Consider the following 18,651-nt stretch of genomic DNA (forward strand, 5'->3'; position numbering starts at 1 on the left):
GATGTGTTTTTCTTCGTGGGACAGTGTGGAATAATTGGTGAGGTATATGCTTTGTCTACCTCATAGGTGGGAGGGAGTGTATGAAGTGCATTTGCATGTGTCCAGGTGGAATTCAACTGCTGTTGTATTTGCTGTTGCATTTGCAACAGATGCACCCAGCTACCAATTTAATATGGCCTCAAACCTGGAAAGAATAATCCAGCATTTACTCTAAATTCCATGGATTTCAATAAAAGAGACTGATAATATATTCCTATGCAGAGCAATTGAACATAATCATACTGAGGATTGGGCTACTCAGTTATAATCCTAATCAATCTTACTGCTCAGACCTACACAGTTAAATACAGCATTATTGGTTTCTGTCTAAGCATACATAGAACCAGACTGTATATCTCATGACATTCAATAGGACTTATTAGTAAGTATGCCTAAACTTATACTACTTAGTCCTTAATATCAACAAAAGCATGGGGTAAATCCAACAAGTTTTTCTACTGGTGAAGAATGAAAGGAGCTGTCCTCTCTGACCGCCCAGCAGAGCTATCTTTGTCTGGGAATCATGGGTCTGCATGTACAAAAGTCATGTGGGATGAGGGCAGTGGTTTGAGTAGCGATTGGGTGAGACTGGGTGAAGAAACTGGCTGGATTCCATCCATGTGCTAGTTTGGAAGAGACTCTCTGAAAACCACTGGAATACCAAGATTGATAACATTTTATGCCTAGGAGCCTAAATAACACGTTGTCGTGCTTTTGACTTTTGAGGGGTTAGAAAGGGAGATCTCACTTTCCTCTACTTTTCTAATAACTGAGTTTCTGCTGCCTCCAGAGGCATTCATCTCATCAACTTCCTCTCGATCCCTCTTAATAAATCAATAGAATGTTAATCTATTCCTGTTCTGGCAGTAGTATGACAGTCCAGTCAGTGGATAGGTAGGTTTAAAGGGATGAGACTAAAGATCCTTTTCTATAATAAAGAAACACTTTGGTTCTAAATAAAACAAGTCCTTCCTTTCTTTTTTCTTTGTACAATATGCTAGGTGTTTTCAGTTAGGTACCATTCTAAAGTTCCAGTTCATGTTGTTGCCAAACATTTCGGCTAAGTGTGCCTAGGGTAACAAATAAGGTGTAAGTTAGCCAATTCACTCCAAATTCTTCTTTTCACTCATACATACCATCCCAACCACAATTCACACATCCTACTAGGGTTGTGTTTTGATACACTTGTATAGGTCACACACTCAGGATGCTGTACACATGTACTATAAATGTGTACTATATTCCAAACAGAAACTCTCACTCATTGTATATCTTTCTACCAAACAATTTCATCTGACTTTTTCTCAAACCTTTATCTTACACTCCCCCCTTTTACAATCTCTCTCAAGCTGTCTCATCAAAAGTCTCTTTCCTCTTTACCCTTGCTTTTTTCTTCATCCAATCAGCACTCTTTTTCCCACACAACAAATCAGTACACATGTTCCCAGGCCTCATATCTCTCCTTTTTTTGTTTATTTCTCACCTTTAGGATTCCAGTTTTAGAAATATAACCAGTGCTCTCTCAACTTACAAAAAGAATAATAATATGCATTTCAGAAGTCAACAGTCATTACACATATCAAGAAATGAAGAACTTTGCAAAAAAACAAAAACACTAGAAAGGTAAAGGGTTTGAATTGGGTAAGGCACAAATGCTCACTTCTAGGTGCCCTCTCTGATCTCAAGATTACATACCAATATTTTATTCACGAATGACAATGTAAATTCCCTCCTAGTACCAGGGCCTTCTAGCATTAGACTCAAAGATCTCTCTATTTTGACCCAAGAATATTTCAGTAATCTACCCTGAATAACATGACAGAGTACTACATCTTCAACTGAAAATGCTGCCCTACCACACTAGCCAAGGCAAAGTGCGGAGAAAGCTATCATGACTTTATAGCTTAGCATATGTTCAAAGCCATAGTCTTTATTTTTTTGGGCTCCAAATTGGTTGTAGCTTTGAAGCCACATTTTGGGCAAAAGTTTCATTTAAATTAGTTAATTCAATTTAAACAAACAAACAAACAAACAAACAAACAAACAAACAAACAAACAAACAAACAAACAAACAAACACAATGTCATTTTACATGGCCAAAAATGTGTGCGTGCAAGGCAGTTCAGTGTGTTATTCTGAAATGTGGTGTTTTTTAAATCGTTTCCAGAAGAGCGAATAATTACACAGACAGTTTTGTTTTTACTTCAAATGGTGCTTCAAAGCTAGGTAATAGCCATCTGGCATTTCTGCTCATGCCGCCGAATTCTTCTTTTACCAGCCTTTCTCGGACTTATCATAAGGGGACGCTTAAAACCAGCTGGCGAAGAACAGACTAGCAAGTGAGCACAGCAAGGCTTCTTCCCTGCCACCTGTCACAACACAGCCCGCCTCACAGCGCTGAACCTCTCTTCCAGTAAAAATTCAGGCAACCAGGTACACGCTACCTGATGCCAGGTAACCGTCTGTAATGCTCTTTTGCAGAAGATCAGCAAATGACTGTAGGCAGGGACGTAGGTATAGAGGGAAAAGGGAGCCTGGTGCAAAATCTGAGTTTTGCCCCCCCCCCCCCCCCGCAGCTGCTGTGATGCTGGAATCCACCCCCAAACAGCATCACTTTCAATGGCGTTTAAACTAGAGAGCCCAAATTCTCGTTTTAAATCCACCTTTTAAATCCACTGCTTTTAAAGATTTAGCCATTTTACGTTTATTGTTGTACACCGCCTGGAGCCCACGGGTATAGGGCGGTATAAAAATTAAATAAATAAATAAATAAATAAATAAATAAATAAATAAATAAATAGTTAAAGAACATTGAAAGTGATTCTGTTTTCGGGTGGATTATCCCCCACCCTGAAACAGCATCACTTTCAATGTGGCGTAGTGGTTAAGAGCAGGTGCATTCTAATCTGGAGGAGCCGGGTTTCCCTGCTCTGCCACTTGAACTGTGAAGACTTATCTGGGGAATTCAGATTAGCCTGTGCACTCCCACACATGCCAGCTGGGTGACCTTGGGCTAGTCACAGCTTTTTGGAGCTCTCTCAGCCCCACCCACCTCACAGGGTATTTGTTGTGAGGGAGCAAGGGCAAGGAGATTGTCAGCCCCTTTGAGTCTCTTACAGGAGAGAAAGGGAGGATGTAAATCCAAACTCTTCTTCTTCTTCTAAACTGAGGACCTCAGATTCTCTCTTTAAATCCATGCCGAAGAGGGTGGATTTAAAACGAGAATCTGGGGAAATTTGAGGGGTGCCTGCTGTCAGGGTGCAATGGTTAAGCTAGAAGCACCAAACTTTCAGGGTATCATTAGTAGTCTCTCCTAATGATACCACCCAGGTTTGGTGAAGTTTGGTTCAGGGGGTCCAAAGTTATGGACCCTCAAAGGTGTAGCCCCCATCTTCTATTAGCTCCCATTGAAAACAATGGAGGATGGGGCACTCCCTTTGGGAGTCCATAGCTTTGGACTCCCTGGACCAAACTTTACAAAACCTGGGTGGTATCAGTAAGAGACTCTCCTGATGATACTACCCGGGTTTGGTGAGGTTTGGTTCAGGGGGTCCAAAGTTATGGACCCTCAAAGGTTTGGCCCCCATCTTCTATTAGCTCCCATTGGAAACAATGGAGGATGGGGAGTCCAATGGAGGATGGGGCACTCTCCTTTGGGAGTCCATAACTTTGGATCCCCTGAACCAAACCTCACCAAACCCGGGTAGTATCATCAGGAGAGTCCCCCAAACAATCCCTGAAAGTTTGGTGCTGCTAACCCAAACAATGTGCCCTCTGCAGGCCAAAAACCAAAAAAGCACTAAAATGTTTTAAAAACCCACAAACGGGTGGGCGGAGCTTCGGACATGAATGGGGGGGTTCAAACCGAGAACCCCCCCCCTTACCTAAGTGCATGACTGTAGGAATCCCTACCTATCTCAACCTTCTTTAATTGGTTGCTAACAGTTCAAGGAACTGCAGGAACCCCACGTGGCTAACCCATGTGGCGTCACAATGACAGGCCTTCTCTTCCTTTCCCCTATTCCATTGCTCTACTCCCCCCACCCCCAAAAGCTTTGGGATGCGCAATTCAGGGACGCGACATAGGTCGGCAAGGCCCTCCTTGAGTCACGTGGTCCCAGAGAAGCCGAGAGCGACTCGAACGCGTTTTACGTTACGTGACGCCACAGTGTTGCTTCCCCAACCCGCTCGGCGAAGAGGGAGGGCGGAAATCTTCACGGAATGCTTTGCGCGTGCGCACATCCTAGCTGTCAACTGCAGACGGAACAACAAGTCCCACTAAAGGAGGGGAGGGGGAGGGAGAGACGGAGCAGGGGCGCTGATAGTTGTAATTGTTGAGGAAGTGCTGTGGTCTTGACCGGCCGCGCTGTCGGCTCGTGCCCCCAACGCTCTGGCCGCCATCCTCTCGCGCTCAGGTAACAGGGGAGATGGGGCAGGTGATAGCCGGCTATTTGGGTGGTATAAGGGAGGTTTGGCTGGAGAACGGTGGTGTTACTCTTGCAGGAGAACAGGAATCACAGGTGTGAGCAACAGGTGGAAGAGGACGCCGTGGAGGAGGGGAAATAAGAAAGGGGAGCCAAAATGGGCGCTCTGGCTCTGATGGGCTTTTGGGGCAATGGGGGCTTTCTAGAAGGACTATGTTGAAGAAAGTATGGGGACGGGCTGAAGAGGTGGTCTTGGGGTAGCTGGGTAAGAAGAAAAGGGCAGCTGGCCCAGGGGTAAACAGGCAGGGATGGTGGTAGAGAAAAGGAATAGTGAGTCGGTGGATGAGAGGACAGAAACGGAGGGGGGCGCCTCGGAGATGAGAGGGGTCCATCAGTAGTGATGGGCGAACTGCCGGGGATGTAAAGGGGCTGGATTGGGCTAGGGTGCATGCCACATCAGTGAGAAAGAAGGATGGAAAATGTCCAGTGAGAGTTGTTGAAGCGGGCTGAGGAAATGCAGATGTATCCAAGAAGTTACAAAAATTGGTGGAGTGTGTGGTCCAGGTCTGTATTTGTGACCCTTTGGTGTCTCATGGTTGCTCTTGTACTAAATGAGTTTTGTCACCAGGATCATCAATTCCAGAAGAGTAATTGTTTAGAGCAGTTTGAGGTTGATGGAAGTCACTAGAGGAGGAGCATAGATGGTAGTCAGCTTTGTTTTCAGTTTCTTTTTACTGAGAGCCTTCAAAATAAATGGGTGGAAAAATCACCCAGAAAGATGGTCCATAAGGTCCAGCTGTAGCCTGAGTTGCTTGAGCTGTAGCGCATCTCAAAGCTTTTGTGTTCAAGATTCAATGAAATGTTGTTACTAGGTATTTACTTTGGTGCAGTTCTTGAAAAAGAAGTATCTGTATTTTGTCTTTAATGAGGGATTGACTTCATGATCTGGGAACTGAAACTGATGCATTGATTTGGTCTTCCAAATGTTTTTAAATGTTCTGTTCTTTGTGTTAAAATTTTGATTAAACAAGTCTCTTTTAACTGTGAGACAAAGCTCATATGTTTTTCTGGCAGGTTCAAAGAAATTGAGGTCAATGAGACATCTTTTGGGAGTGATGTTTTATCAAAAACTGATTGCTATTATTCCAGTATGAGCATTAGATTTATGCTGTGTAACCAGAACATGGTGAATTCAGATTAGCCTGTGTACTCCCACACACGCCAGCTGGGTGACCTTGGGCTAGTTTTGGAGCTCTCTCAGCCCCACCCACCTCACAGGGTGTTTGTTGTGATGGGGGAAGGGCAAAGAGATTGTAAGCCCCTTTGAATTTCCTTACAGGAGAGAAAGGGGGATATAAATCCAAACTCTTCTTCTTCTTCTTTTCTTTGTTACATGTTTCTTAGTGAAAGCAGTAGTATGACAGCATTTTTGTTTGAATAGCCAAATATTAGTTCTGAATTATTATGTTCTAATTCTGTCTAAAAATACATTTGTTATGACAGCTTCAGATAAAAAGGGGCTCATTGTTACTCACTTGTGAGGAATCTGTTCTACATCTGAAAATCAGCTCAACTGGAACTAAGATTTTTTAAAAATTTAATTAATTAATACTTAAACCTCACCCTATCTTGCTAGGCTCAATGCAGCTAACAAAGCAATCACGTTGCAAACGAATTTCATTACCTACCTGATGAAATAATGGGAGTCAGGGGAACTCCATATTCGTAACAGAGTTATTATTTGCACGTGTTAAGAGATGCTTCCATTTTCTTTCATAAAGATGAAAATATTTTGTAAAGAGATCTTGATTCTAGAAAAAGGATTAAGTTTCCAAAGTGTAGACATGTTATGGGAACATAATGAAAGGAGAGTCCTCCTGGATCAGACCAAAGATTTATCTAGCCTAACATTCTGATTCCAGAGCTTCCAGCCACATGTGTATAGGCAGCTTATAAGTGATGTTTCAAAGCAGCACTTTGTCTTTAGTGTTTGAAATTTCATTCAGCCATCCTGGCAAATATCAGAGTTATCCCCATAGTTTTGTCTAATTCCTTTTTGTAGCCATGCCATGATCTTACATCTTATGGAAGCAAACCTGTGAGTTAAAATTATGTGCTGTGTGAAGAAGTACTTTTTGTTTCTCTGGAATCTACTGCTTACCTTTTTATTTGGTTGACTCTGAATCTCAGGCCCCTTCCGCACACACAAAATAATGTGTTTTCAAACCACTTTCACAATTGTTTGCAAGTGGATTTTGCCATTCCGCACAGCTTCAAAGAGCACTGAAAGCAGTTTGAAAGTGCATTATTCTGCTTGTGTGGAATGAGCCTCAGTGTTTTGAAATAAGAGACTGGGGAGGGGTGGAATCCCTGTAAAATTTCTTTACATGATGGAAAACTGTAAATTTCCAGTCATCATTTCACTGAGCAAAAATCCCCAATGTGTTTGCTTTTGCTCATAGGGAAAGTGTTCCAGCCCATTGATCATTTGCTCTGGCTTCTATACTAATTTCACCTGTACAACTTTTTTTTTACATAGAGAAAATGAACTGTGTCCAGTCTTCCAGGTACAGAAGTACTATACATTTATTTAAACATATCACAGTATAGGCAATTTTATTTTAAATTTGTTTTAAAATAATTAACATGGGATTTCTCTTGCTCTTCTTCTGCAAACTGAATCAAGCACTATCAGCCATGAGTCTAACATCTCTTCTGGTAAGATGCAGGCTGTTCAGACCTCAACTGTGGCAGGATTTTTATGTACAGTATTTATAGAATTATAATGACGTTTCTCACTTCTTCAGGACCACCAAGGCATTTCCTCCCCTCCTCAGTGTTCATCACCTTGTACTAACACAGACTATTATTTGGTGTTTTGTTGCCCATTCACTCAGTCTGTAGAGATTCTTTTGGAATACTTCTGGTCTGCTTCAGTTTTCATCTGTTTGAATAATTTAGTGTTATCCACAAATAGGCTAAAAGGGAGGAAAATACATAGTAGAGGAAAGAAGGGAGGGAGGAAAACGGCGGGCCCAGATGGAATCAACAGTGGCCCGACCGAGGTGACAAAGGATGGAAAAATGGCAACCTCGGTTTTAGTTCTAATATTTCAGTGGGGGGCAGTAAAACCGCGGCCAGCCTCCCCGAAGGCCCGGTGGAATAGCTCTGTTTTGCAGGCCCTGCGGAACTCGCCAAGGTCCCGCAGGGCCCGAACTGATGGAGGTAGGGCATTCCACCAGGCAGGGGCCAGAGCCGTAAAGGCCCTGGCCCGGGTCGAGGCCAGCCGCATCGTCGCGGGGCTAGGGGTCACCAGCAGTTCCGCCACCGCTGAGCGTAGTGGCCTATGTGGGACATAAGGGGTGATGCGGTCCCGTAGATATGAGGGCCCCATGCCGCGTAAGGCCTTAAAGGTTGTTACCAGCACCTTGAAGACGATCCGGAACTCCACTGGGAGCCAGTGCAGACGGCATAGCACAGGGGTGATGTGGTCTGAATAATCACCACCTGTCAAAAGCCGTGCCGCTGCATTCTGGACCAGCTTCAACTTCCGGATCAATCGCAAGGGAAGGCCAGGGCAGAGCGAGTTACAGTAATCCAACCTCGAGGTGACCGTCGCATGGATCACAGTGGCCAGGTCGGGCTGGGAGAGATAGGGAGCCAACCGCCGCGCCTGGCGAAGATGAAAAAACGCAACCTGGGTTACATGGGCCACCTGGCTCTCCATTGACAAGGCAGAGTCCAGGCTGACCCCCAGGCTGCGGGTCAGGGATGTCGGGGCCAGAGTGACCCCTTCCAGAATAGGCGGCTGAAATTCCCTTGGTCTCTCCCCCCGGCCCAGCCAAAGGACCTCTGTCTTTGTTGGATTAAGTTTTAACCTACTCTGCCTCAACCAACCAGCAACCGACTCCAAACAATGCTGTAGAGCCACAGGGGCAGAGGTCGCCCCCCTCTCCATCAACAGAATGAGCTGGGTGTCATCCGCATATTGGTGACAAACCAGCCCAAAGCTCCGCACCAGCTGAGCAAGGGGTCGCATGTAGATATTAAATAAGAGCGGGGAAAGTAAGGCTCCCTGGGGAACCCCACAACTAAGTGGAGCCCTTTGGGAAACCTCATCCCCGCACCACACCTGCTGACCCCGACCCTGGAGAAACGAGGCAATCCATTGAAGGACAGTGCTCCGCACTCCAGAGGCTGCCAGGCGGTGGATCAAAAGGTCGTGATCGACCACATCAAACGCTGCTGTGAGATCAAGTAACACAAGCAGCGCCGATCCGCCTTGGTCTAGCTGCATGCGGAGCATATCTGTGATGGCGATGAGGGCCAGTCTCCGTCCCATGCCCAGCACGGAAACCGGACTGGAAGGGATCGAAACGCACCGATCGTCCTCCAGGAAACCCTGAAGCTGCTCCAACACCACTCTCTCAATTACCTTCCCCAAGAGCGACAAGTTGAAGCGGGCGATAATTGGCCAGATCGCCAGGATCTAAAGATGGTCTTTTTAAGAGTGGGCGGACCACTGCCTCCTTCAACCCACCCGGAAACACTCCTTGCTCAAGGGAGCAGTTGACTATATTCAACAGGTGGGGTCGTAACTCCTCCCGGCAAGCTTTTATCAGCCAGGAGGGGCACGGATCCAGAGGACAGGTAGTAGGTCTAACAGCAGCTAGGGCCCTGTCAACATCGGACTCGCAGAGTAGAGAAAACTGGTCCAAGATTGGACCCAAAGACGGCGAAGGAGCCTCGAGTTCCTTTACTGTATCAATTGTGGTCGGAAGGTCCCGGCGGAGAGACGCGACTTTATCTACAAAAAAGCTCTGGAATGCCTCACAGCCGATAGCCAATTGAGAATTTGTAGACCCCTCCACCAGAGAGGTGAGGGATCGGACAATCCGAAATAATTGTGCCGGGCGAGAGCTAGCAGATGCGAGGGAGGACGAGAAATGGGCATTCTTCTCCCTCCGTGTCGCCAACTCATAGGCTTTCATAAACGTCCTATAAGTTGTTCGCGCCACTTCGTCGCGAGACTTCCTCCACACTTGCTCTAGCCGTCTGAGTTCCCGTTTCATTTGGCGCAGCTCCTCCGTATACCAAGGAGCTCGCCGCGAACGGGGGCGCAGAGGGCGCTTGGGAGCAATTTCCTCGATGGCCTCGGCAAGCCTGGTATTCCAGTCTGCCACCTGCTCATCGAGGGTGCCAGGAGGCTCAGGATCCCGCAAAGCATTCAGGAACCTGTCCGGTTCCATAAGTCTTCGCGGGCGGACAGAAATAAGTCCGTCGCCTAGACAGGGTTGAGGCGGCGGGTCCATCCGAACCTTCAGGGCAAAATGGTCGGACCATGGCACTCTGCTCACAGAGGATACGACCATGTTCACTCCTGCCCCAAAAACCAGATCCAAGGTGTGACCAGCTTCATGAGTGGCGCCGGTGTTTAACAGGGAGAGCACCAGCGTCGCCATGGATGACACCACGTCCACTGCAGATGAACAAGAGGCGGTGTCCACATGGACGTTGAAGTCCCCAGAACAATAAGCCGGGGGAATCGCAACGCCCACTTTCGGCCCACCGCCTCCACGCTTACGCCTTGGCGAGCCCAGTCGCCCGGTGCGCTTCAGAAGGCGACCGGGTACACCAGGAGAAGCGGCCAACCTCTCCCCAGACAGCCACTCCAATCCAGCACACTTTCGAATCCGAGAATTTGAGGGCAGCGGGACTGCCCTGAAGGCGATGGAATCTCGGATGAACATCAGCCACCCCTCCCCGGCCCGCCCTGTGTTGAGGCTGGTGGACGCAAAGCCGAAACCTGGGGCATGGATTAAGCATTCAAGGCTGACTGTCTGCGCCTTCCCGCACTTAGTGTCTCGATTGATGCAGAGCCAGGTCCATCGGCTCGCGCCTCGAGAAAAGTCACCGAGCGTTAGCGATCTTATTATTAATGGACCTGGCATTTATCAACACCAGGCTCGAAGCAGGGTATACCTGAGTCTCTCTGCCCGCATCTCTCGGGATAGGTCGGAGGCCAGAAAGGGGACGAGCATAAGTGTATCTCCTCCCTTTTCTCTCATATGGCCCCCTCCTAGCCGCATAGCTACCCCGTCCCCACACTACTGGGATCTCCCTTGCCCCCCGCATTGCCCCCCCCCCGCCCTCTCCTCCCATAAAGACCTAGTAGACTGACAATAACCTTCTAATAGTAGAACCTACTCTAATCTAACCCACACATACGCGTATATATAGATTAAAGATTAATCAGTTGTTTATTATTTATTTATTGGCTGCCTAGGATCAACCAGCACTTCTGCTATCTAGACCCGGCAGCCACCAATCACAGATAGAGCACAGCAATACTGATAAAATTCTAACAAATTACTATACTAAGCTGAACTAAGCTGAACTAATAAAGTGCTAGTGCATCAGCTGACAATAATAGCAATAGCAATGATGACCGTGGGGAAAATAAATCGGCTCACATCACAGTCTAACATACACCGGCCAGGAATCACTGCCACTTCTTCCCGCCGATGTTGTCAATGTCTGTGGCCACTACTGTCGATCACTTGATTGGTTTTAAATAGCCACGCCTCAGTTTACAGTGGGCGGAGAAGAGCCAGGGCCGTTTCCAAGTCTGTAAAAGTTCCAGTAGATATAACTTCTGCTGTCAGGCATCAGCACCAGACAGCCAGGTGGCGTCAGATGGCCAAACAATGAAGCAACAAGCAGTAGAGGAGCAGTGGGAGAGACCCCTGCCACGGGCCCCTCTCCCTGATCCTCAGATGAAAAAAAAAACCCAATAGTTGGCCGAGTACCACAGCCAGGACAGTCAGGGCCAGACTTGTATAGGTCAAGCAAACAGACAGGTGAACAATGGACAGACCAATGATACATACCAACCAGTTCAGTATCTACATGGACCTGGGAGACCCAGCTTCAAAGCCCCATTCTGCCATGGAAACACACTAGATGACCTTGGGCCAGTTCCACTCTATCAGCCTAACCTAAAATGGAAGAGAGAACAGTGTAAGCCACTTAGTATCCCCATTGGGGAGAAAGGCAGGTTATAAAGTAAATAAATCATATTTGATTACATTCTGAGAAAGTTGGTTACCCAGAATTTCTCATTGTAGAAGCCATGGTGATTATTCTTTACCAAGGAATATTTTTCATATTTCTATTTTTAATAAAAATTTCTGCCAATTTATCTAAGTGAGATGTTAGATTATTGAAGTTATAAATTCCTGGACCCCTTTTTAAAATGTGGAATTTTATTATCTGCCTCCCAATCTGCTAGGCCTGTTTTAGCAATGCTTCTGTAAAAAAGAAAATGAACACATTAACATTGTCTTAAACGCCCAGTCTCCAGTGTAGGCAACTTGAGCCTAGTGACTTAATTTTTTAATTGCAGTTACTGGTAGGTCTAGATCTTCCACCTTATGTTTCTCCTTTTTTGTCTCTTCAAATTCTCAACTCTCACCCCCTACATTCATGCATGAGTATTCTGACCCATTGCTTCTTATCAAGGTGGATTTGATTTAAATCATACTTTTCTACATTAAACTTCATTAAAATGATCCCAAACTGGATGTATTTCATGGCTCCAATGAGAGACTAATATGATAAACCAGGCTATTCATACAAAGATTCCAAGACTTGTGGAGTATTCTGCTCAGATGGTTTCACTTTCATTTTTAGTGCTTGCTCTTCCCTCTTCACTACTTGTGCATATCAATTCTATTCCAAACAATCTTCATTAAACTTCTTGAAACTTAGTACTTAGGAGGCAAGGATAGATTCTGTGTAGACAAATTTGGAAAGAAACAAAGGAATAAAGGTTTTTCCCCCTCAATTCTGTATGTTTATTTTATAATGGTTTTACTGTGAATAAGCATATAAAAAAGAGGCATGTTATCTCTGCAGACACAAATTCACTGTTCTGAGTAATGCAAAACAAAGCATCTGTGATAATATCTTCAAATATTATATTATTAATAATTAATAATTATATTTTCTTAATAGATGGAAAAATTGCCCAAAATAATCTTACAGAAACCTCTGGAAGCATTACATTGTGCAGTTCATTTACCAAAAATTTAAACATTGCATGAATGTACAGTCTCATGCTACATATACATAAATGTACAGTCTAATGCTACGTAATCAAAAACTAATCCTTATTTTCTGATAACTTTTTAATGGTAACTTTTTGGTTATGATGTATTTTAAACAGAAAACCATCTTTAGATTTTCCTTCCAAAAGCATTTCATTAAAAAAATCTGATTTGAAATTTAAAAATCTGTTCTATTTTTAAAAAATTATTTTTATTCACCTTGGTTATGAAAGCAAATGATTTAAATTTTCTCCAATTTCGATAATTCTGATTATGTTATTGCTTGGTTTCTTGCTTTTGATGTATTTTAAGATTTTTAAATTTGTTTTTTTCTGCATATACAAACCATGTGCGGCTCAAATAGTTTTTTTATTTTATAGTCAAGTTGGATGTTTTTTGTGAGATACGGTGTTTTTTGTTCTCTGTTTCTATTTTTGCCTTTTCTGATTTTCTTGACTCTACTTATTGGCTATGTTTTTGTCTGCTTGGATTTGTTGGTGTTTCACCTGGTATATAATTATGATAAGATCTGACTTTGAAACTTTTAAAATAATTTTTTTCACTTCTGACAATTCTGACAATTTCAAAAGGTGAAATGTGACTGAATTGGATTTTTGGGAGACTCTGCTTACATATATGTTAAATTTTAAAGTTACTGGTATTTATTACTTATTTATTGCTTATTTACTTCATTTATATGCCATGCTTTCTCACCAAAGGGGTGTGTGTGCAAAGTGTCTAATAACATTCTCCCCTTTATTGTTCCCACAACAGCATTATGAGGTAGATTAGACTGAGAGAGTATAAATGGCCCAAGTTTCCTTAGTAAGTTTTCATGGCAGAGTAGGTATTCAGACCAGAATTTCTGAGATCACGATATGACACTAATCACTGTACCATGCTGACTGTCTTTTTTTAAAAAAACCCTATTCCGATTGGTTGGACACTTGATTCTTCTCCAGATCATCAGCTCCATCTTGCATTAAGTTCTCGGTTACCTTCCCTTAGCTGTTTTATGACCAATTGTTCCAAGGCATACTCTTTATTGTACTTAGAAGCTTAGTCTCTTTGTTGTCGCCTGAATGTACATTTAAAAAATGTGGGGGCAGCTGAAGTTGTCAACCCTGCTGATGGCCGAGAGCTACCCTAGTACCTAGGGTTGCCAGCCTCTGGGTGGTTGCTGTAGATATGTTATTACAACTAATCTCTAATTGTCAAACATCAGTTCAGCTGGGAAAAAACTGCTTTAGAAGGTGGAAACTACAATATCATACCCCACTGAAGTACCTCCCGTCATCAAACCCTGCCATCTTCAGGCTACACCCCCCAAATTTCAAAGTATTTCTTAATCCAGAGCTGGCAATCCTACTAGCACCCCAGTTATTCCCTTTGCCTCCCCAGCATGTATGTTCTCCCCTTACATTCAGGCAGTATGCACATTTCTTGATTCAAACAGGTGTTCAACTACTATTCCCACAAATACCTTTTTTGGCCTTCTAGGATATGGGCCCTCAGTTCGCGGAAATCCTTCTTTCTCAACAGCCCTGCCAATTAACAGTTCATTTGGCTGTCTTTTCCATTTTAATGTCATTACCTTTAGAATGTGGGGATGGGTGAGGAGAATATAAACATAAATGTTATTCCAAGGTTACTTTTCAAGTCTGATATACCTGTAGTCATTCTGAGGGAAAGTTTATGCCTCTCAAGTTTCTGAGCCTGTTGGGCATTATGTTTTTCTTGACATACATAGGGACGCTATCCCATCCCCAATATACCCTTCCTAACTTTTTGTGTAGATTTCATATAGAGGGGATCATATACAATGTTGCCAACATCCAGATGGGGCCTGGAGACATCCTGCTTTCACAATTGATCTTCAGACTACAGGGAATAGTTCTCCTGGTGAAAATGGCTGCTTTAGAAAGTGAATTCTGTGGCATGTTACACTGCTGAGGTCCTACCCTTCCCAGGCCCCACCCCTTTCTAGATGAATGGTCCCAAGGTTTATGCTTTCCATTTCCCACTAGTTCCCCTTGTCTAATCATTTGGAAACCCACCGTGACATGTTTTTGATGTTAGGTGCTCCATATTATCTCACGTATTCACTGAGGCCAGCCTAGGTGTGCCTATTTAGAAGTTGCCAACTTTGAGTGGGGAAATTCCTGGATGTTTGGGGGTGGAGCCTAGGGAAGGTAGGGAAGGGGCTCAGCAGGCTAAGTCATTGGCATTTGCTCTCCTGTGTAACCATTTTCTTCAGAAGAATTAATTTTCATAGGCCGTTTCCGCATGGGCCAAAAACGGCGACCTGGGGGCGGTAAAAACGCCGCCCCCAGGCTGCCGTTCACACAGGCGGCGCTGCTGAAACGCAGCAGCGCCGACCTGGCTGCCCTTCCCCTCCCTCAGCGCCGACCTCAGCGCCGACCTGGCTGCCCTTCCCCTCCCTTTAAAGGGTTGTTTTTGAGGGAACAGCGTCTTCCCGGCGGCGCGGTGCGAACATCACCGCCGGGAACACGCTGTTTCCCTTCCCTTTCCCACTCACCTTTTCCCCGTCGTCGGCGTGCTGGCCTCCGAAGCCCCTCCCTCACTGTCCTCCGACCCCTGGAGGTCGGAGGGCAGCGTGGGCAGGCTTCGGAGGCCAGCAGGCCGACGACGGGGACAAGGTGAGTGGGAAAGGGAAGGGGGAAGAGGCGGCTCCATGCGGAGCCGCCTGTCGTCCGCCGGCCTCCGCCCCCATGCCGGCAGAATTCTTGCCGGCGTGGGGGCGCCTGGGGGGCCGTGCGGAAACGGCCATAGTCAGTTCTGATTCTGGGAGATCTCCAGGCCCTCCTTGGAGACTGGTAACGATAGACCTCACACGGGGAGCGAGCACCATCTCAGCAGGGTGTGTGTGTGTGTGCAAAATTGCCCCCTCACACCATACCTCTTCTCTCCTCTCCTGCGCCAACCCAGGAGGTTGAGTTGGTGTGGGGAAAGAGGGATGTGGGGGGTGATTTTGCACCCTTCCACGTGACAGGATGGCATGCACCCAGGGACATGTGACAGTGTGTCCAGACTTCCCTCTGAAGATGCCAGCCACAGATGCAGTTGAAACTTTAGGAACAAGATCCACCAGACCACGGCCACACAGCCCGGAAAACCCATCACAACCAGTTTAATCCGGCCATGAAAACCTTCGACAATACATAAAATTAGTCATTTATCACGTGTTTACCAAAAAATGGCAATGTTCAACATTTATGGAATTTAAAAGTTATAAATTCCTTAGTTTTCTTCAAGCAAAATTGCAAATATACCCAGTGCTTTAAAGAAAATGGTAAGCTTCTGAACCCTATTCTATCGTAGCATATGTACCATGATTTTTTGCCATCTGGTTAAAGAGACCTCAGTTCTCAATGAATACTTCAGAGTTTTGCTCTGAGGCTTCAGTGCAGTTTTTGCCCTACCTCATTCTAGTTTCTCCCTGTCTGCCCCCCTCCCAAAGATAGGACAATAAGCAGCTTTTTACCCAATCTGTGGATATATTTATTACAGTGGTTGGAGGGAGAGGTAAAAAGGTAAACCACAAGTGAGGTCTAAATGGTAACAGAAGGCATGTGACAGTTAAAAAGCAACTTTTTAGGTCTTGAATCTGTACAAAGGGTGACGTCAGCCAATTTTTTCTGTCCCAGTATGCCTGCTTTTGACATTGATCTTACTGAAAAATGCAAACTTGTATGTGTGAAAATACTTACCACAAGCAGACTTGCCTCCTTTCTGCTTAGTGCTGAATATATTTTATTTAAGTCACATCGAGTAATACTTCTGTTGTACAACGTCCATTGTAGTTCATTCTTGTGGTTGTGCAGCTCAATCAAAACTCATCAATACAGAGCAGCTTTCACTAGTCATTAGATTGTAATTTGCTAATACACATCACAGCAAACTAAATGTATTTGTGCAACATAGTTTTAGATGAATTTCTATCTACTGTCAGATCAATGAAGCTTAAGGTATTGTCTCATTTGCTTGTGATTTGAAAATGAAGGTTGCCTTAGGATATTTAATATCTTGACAGCTTGACTTTTGCAAAGGCTTATGCTCAACAAAAGATGATCCTCTTGGCTCTCCTTGTTTAGAAGAAAGTCACAGCTGGCACAAAGTAATTTGGACACTTGAGATTTGGTTAACGATGGCTGAACATGGAGGCCTTTTGTCATTGTAATGTTATGTTCTGCTTTGCTCTGATTGAGATTAAGTCCGTAATTAAAGATGAAATATAGCACATCCTAGATGTTGTTCTGTGAACCTACATGATTATTACTGTACATCTCTTGCCAGTTTGCTTTTCAACCCCTTATCAACAAGTTTATCTGAAGTCTGGTGAAGTTGGGCTTTCATCAGTTTAAGCATCTACAAAATGGAAAATTATAATGACTGAAAACTGAAGAAGAAATGTATAGAGCCAGCTGAATGGTAATTGTGCAGTTAAGCTTAAGCCATCAGGTGATTTTGGGGACACATCAGCATGTCCAGCCTCCAACTGTAGCAAAGGCTAAAAGGTCACATGTAATTACAACTTGTTGAATCAACTGCATGAAGCCAATAGACATGAATGAAGCCAATAGACATGAAGTTTGCCTGAATGAAGGAATGCTAAATTGGTATTATTATATCCTATTGATTTGCTAAAATCTGTAAAAACTTTTTGCTTTTGGAATTGGGTAGTGGGAGGTATGATCTGTTTAGCACTAGGTGGGGTAATTGATGGTGTGGTCTTAATATCATTTTAAACACTAATTTCCTGTAGCAGTAGTTCCAATAAATTACATTAGTGTGCTTTTTGCCAGTGGTATATAGAAACATAAATGTTAGACTGGGCTTACTCAATGTGACACCTGTGAGTAACTTGGCGCCTACTGGTATTTCCACCAAGCTTGTCTGAAAGTGCGTGGGGCCATTGTAAGGGAGAACTTGTTACTGGTTAGCTTCATCGAAATTAAAGAATTTTCCCATGGAGTTTCAGGTAGACTGATAAGCACATGGGCATTCCTTAATCAGTTTCCCCCCCGCCCCCCCTGGGGACAGTTCCCCCCCTGCCCCCAACCCAGATTTCTTTTTCCCCAGAAGAAGATTTGAGGAAGGAAGTATTTGGTTTGGCTCTACCTCCTGGGCCAACTATATTGGAGAGGTGTTCATCACCCCCTCTCAACATTTCAAAGGTGCTGGCAGACTTTAAAACGTTGGGAGATTCTGTGTTAGTTCTTGGAGAATGTCTGCACATTAGAAGTCAAAAATATTTGCTTTGATACGCAATCTGCAAGGTAGAACTGTAACATTTATACCTTTCAGATATTAGTTGCATGGTATCTGTCAAACAATCCTAATTGGTGTTTGCTTTATTGTATTTTATTACCTACTTCTTCAACTTTCTTAGATTTGTTTTCATCAGATATTTTGTACAATGCTTGATATTCTCAGTTGCCTTCTGCTGACTGAAACTTTTTAGAATCAAATAGTTTGTAAACTTCGGTTTATAGCATTTCTCCTTTTAAATTGGTAAAAGTAAATTGCTAGATTTGTAAATGTATAACATAACTTGCATCACTAATCGTTTGATAAATCTTTGTTTTTCCTTGTGCATAGGTGGAACTTAACTTATTCTGATTGATGTAGAAAGTACATCTTGAATCAGCAGGTAAATACTACATTTTAGTCTCTCCATCGCCTTTGCTCTCCCTCGATATTTATTCAGAATTGTTGAGGGCACTAAGTAATATATTTCCTTTTAACTTTTAATTTCTGAATAATGAATATACACATTTTAGGTATACATTTATTGTTTAGATTTAGCAGGGCACAAATGAAGCTTGTAGTGAAAGGATTTTTGTGTAACATCCCTTTTTATTTAAAGTATACTCTGATTTCAGGAAATACAGTAATTCACTCCACAATAAAATCTTAAATAACTATTTCAGCAGCTCATTTAAAATGAGAGCCATTTATAAACAATTGATAAAATGCTGTGTGAGGTAAGGAAAAAGCCACATAAAATAGAATTGCTGTAGACCACAGTCAGCAATTAAAATTCAGATTTAAAATTC

At 43.9% G+C, this 18,651-nt stretch overlaps 1 protein-coding gene across 4 annotated transcripts in view; it reads left to right on the plus strand.

Moving 5' to 3' along the window:
- The first annotated feature begins 4,175 nt into the window (after nucleotides 1-4,175).
- The window catches only part of KDM4C (lysine demethylase 4C), a 254,602-nt gene continuing 240,126 nt past the window's right edge, over nucleotides 4,176-18,651 (plus strand). For 2 of the 4 annotated variants that reach the window (XM_048503429.1, XM_048503430.1), the window contains exons 1-2: nucleotides 4,273-4,454; nucleotides 18,194-18,245. The gene's annotated coding sequence lies outside the window, so the exon portion shown is untranslated. Of the gene's footprint in view, nucleotides 4,455-18,193; nucleotides 18,246-18,651 lie in introns of all 4 variants that reach the window. The other 2 variants (XM_048503432.1, XM_048503431.1) reach the window with 2 other exon arrangements.

The sequence above is a fragment of the Sphaerodactylus townsendi genome, linkage group LG07 (assembly GCF_021028975.2).
Source record: "Sphaerodactylus townsendi isolate TG3544 linkage group LG07, MPM_Stown_v2.3, whole genome shotgun sequence".
Taxonomy (NCBI): Eukaryota; Metazoa; Chordata; class Lepidosauria; order Squamata; family Sphaerodactylidae; genus Sphaerodactylus; species Sphaerodactylus townsendi.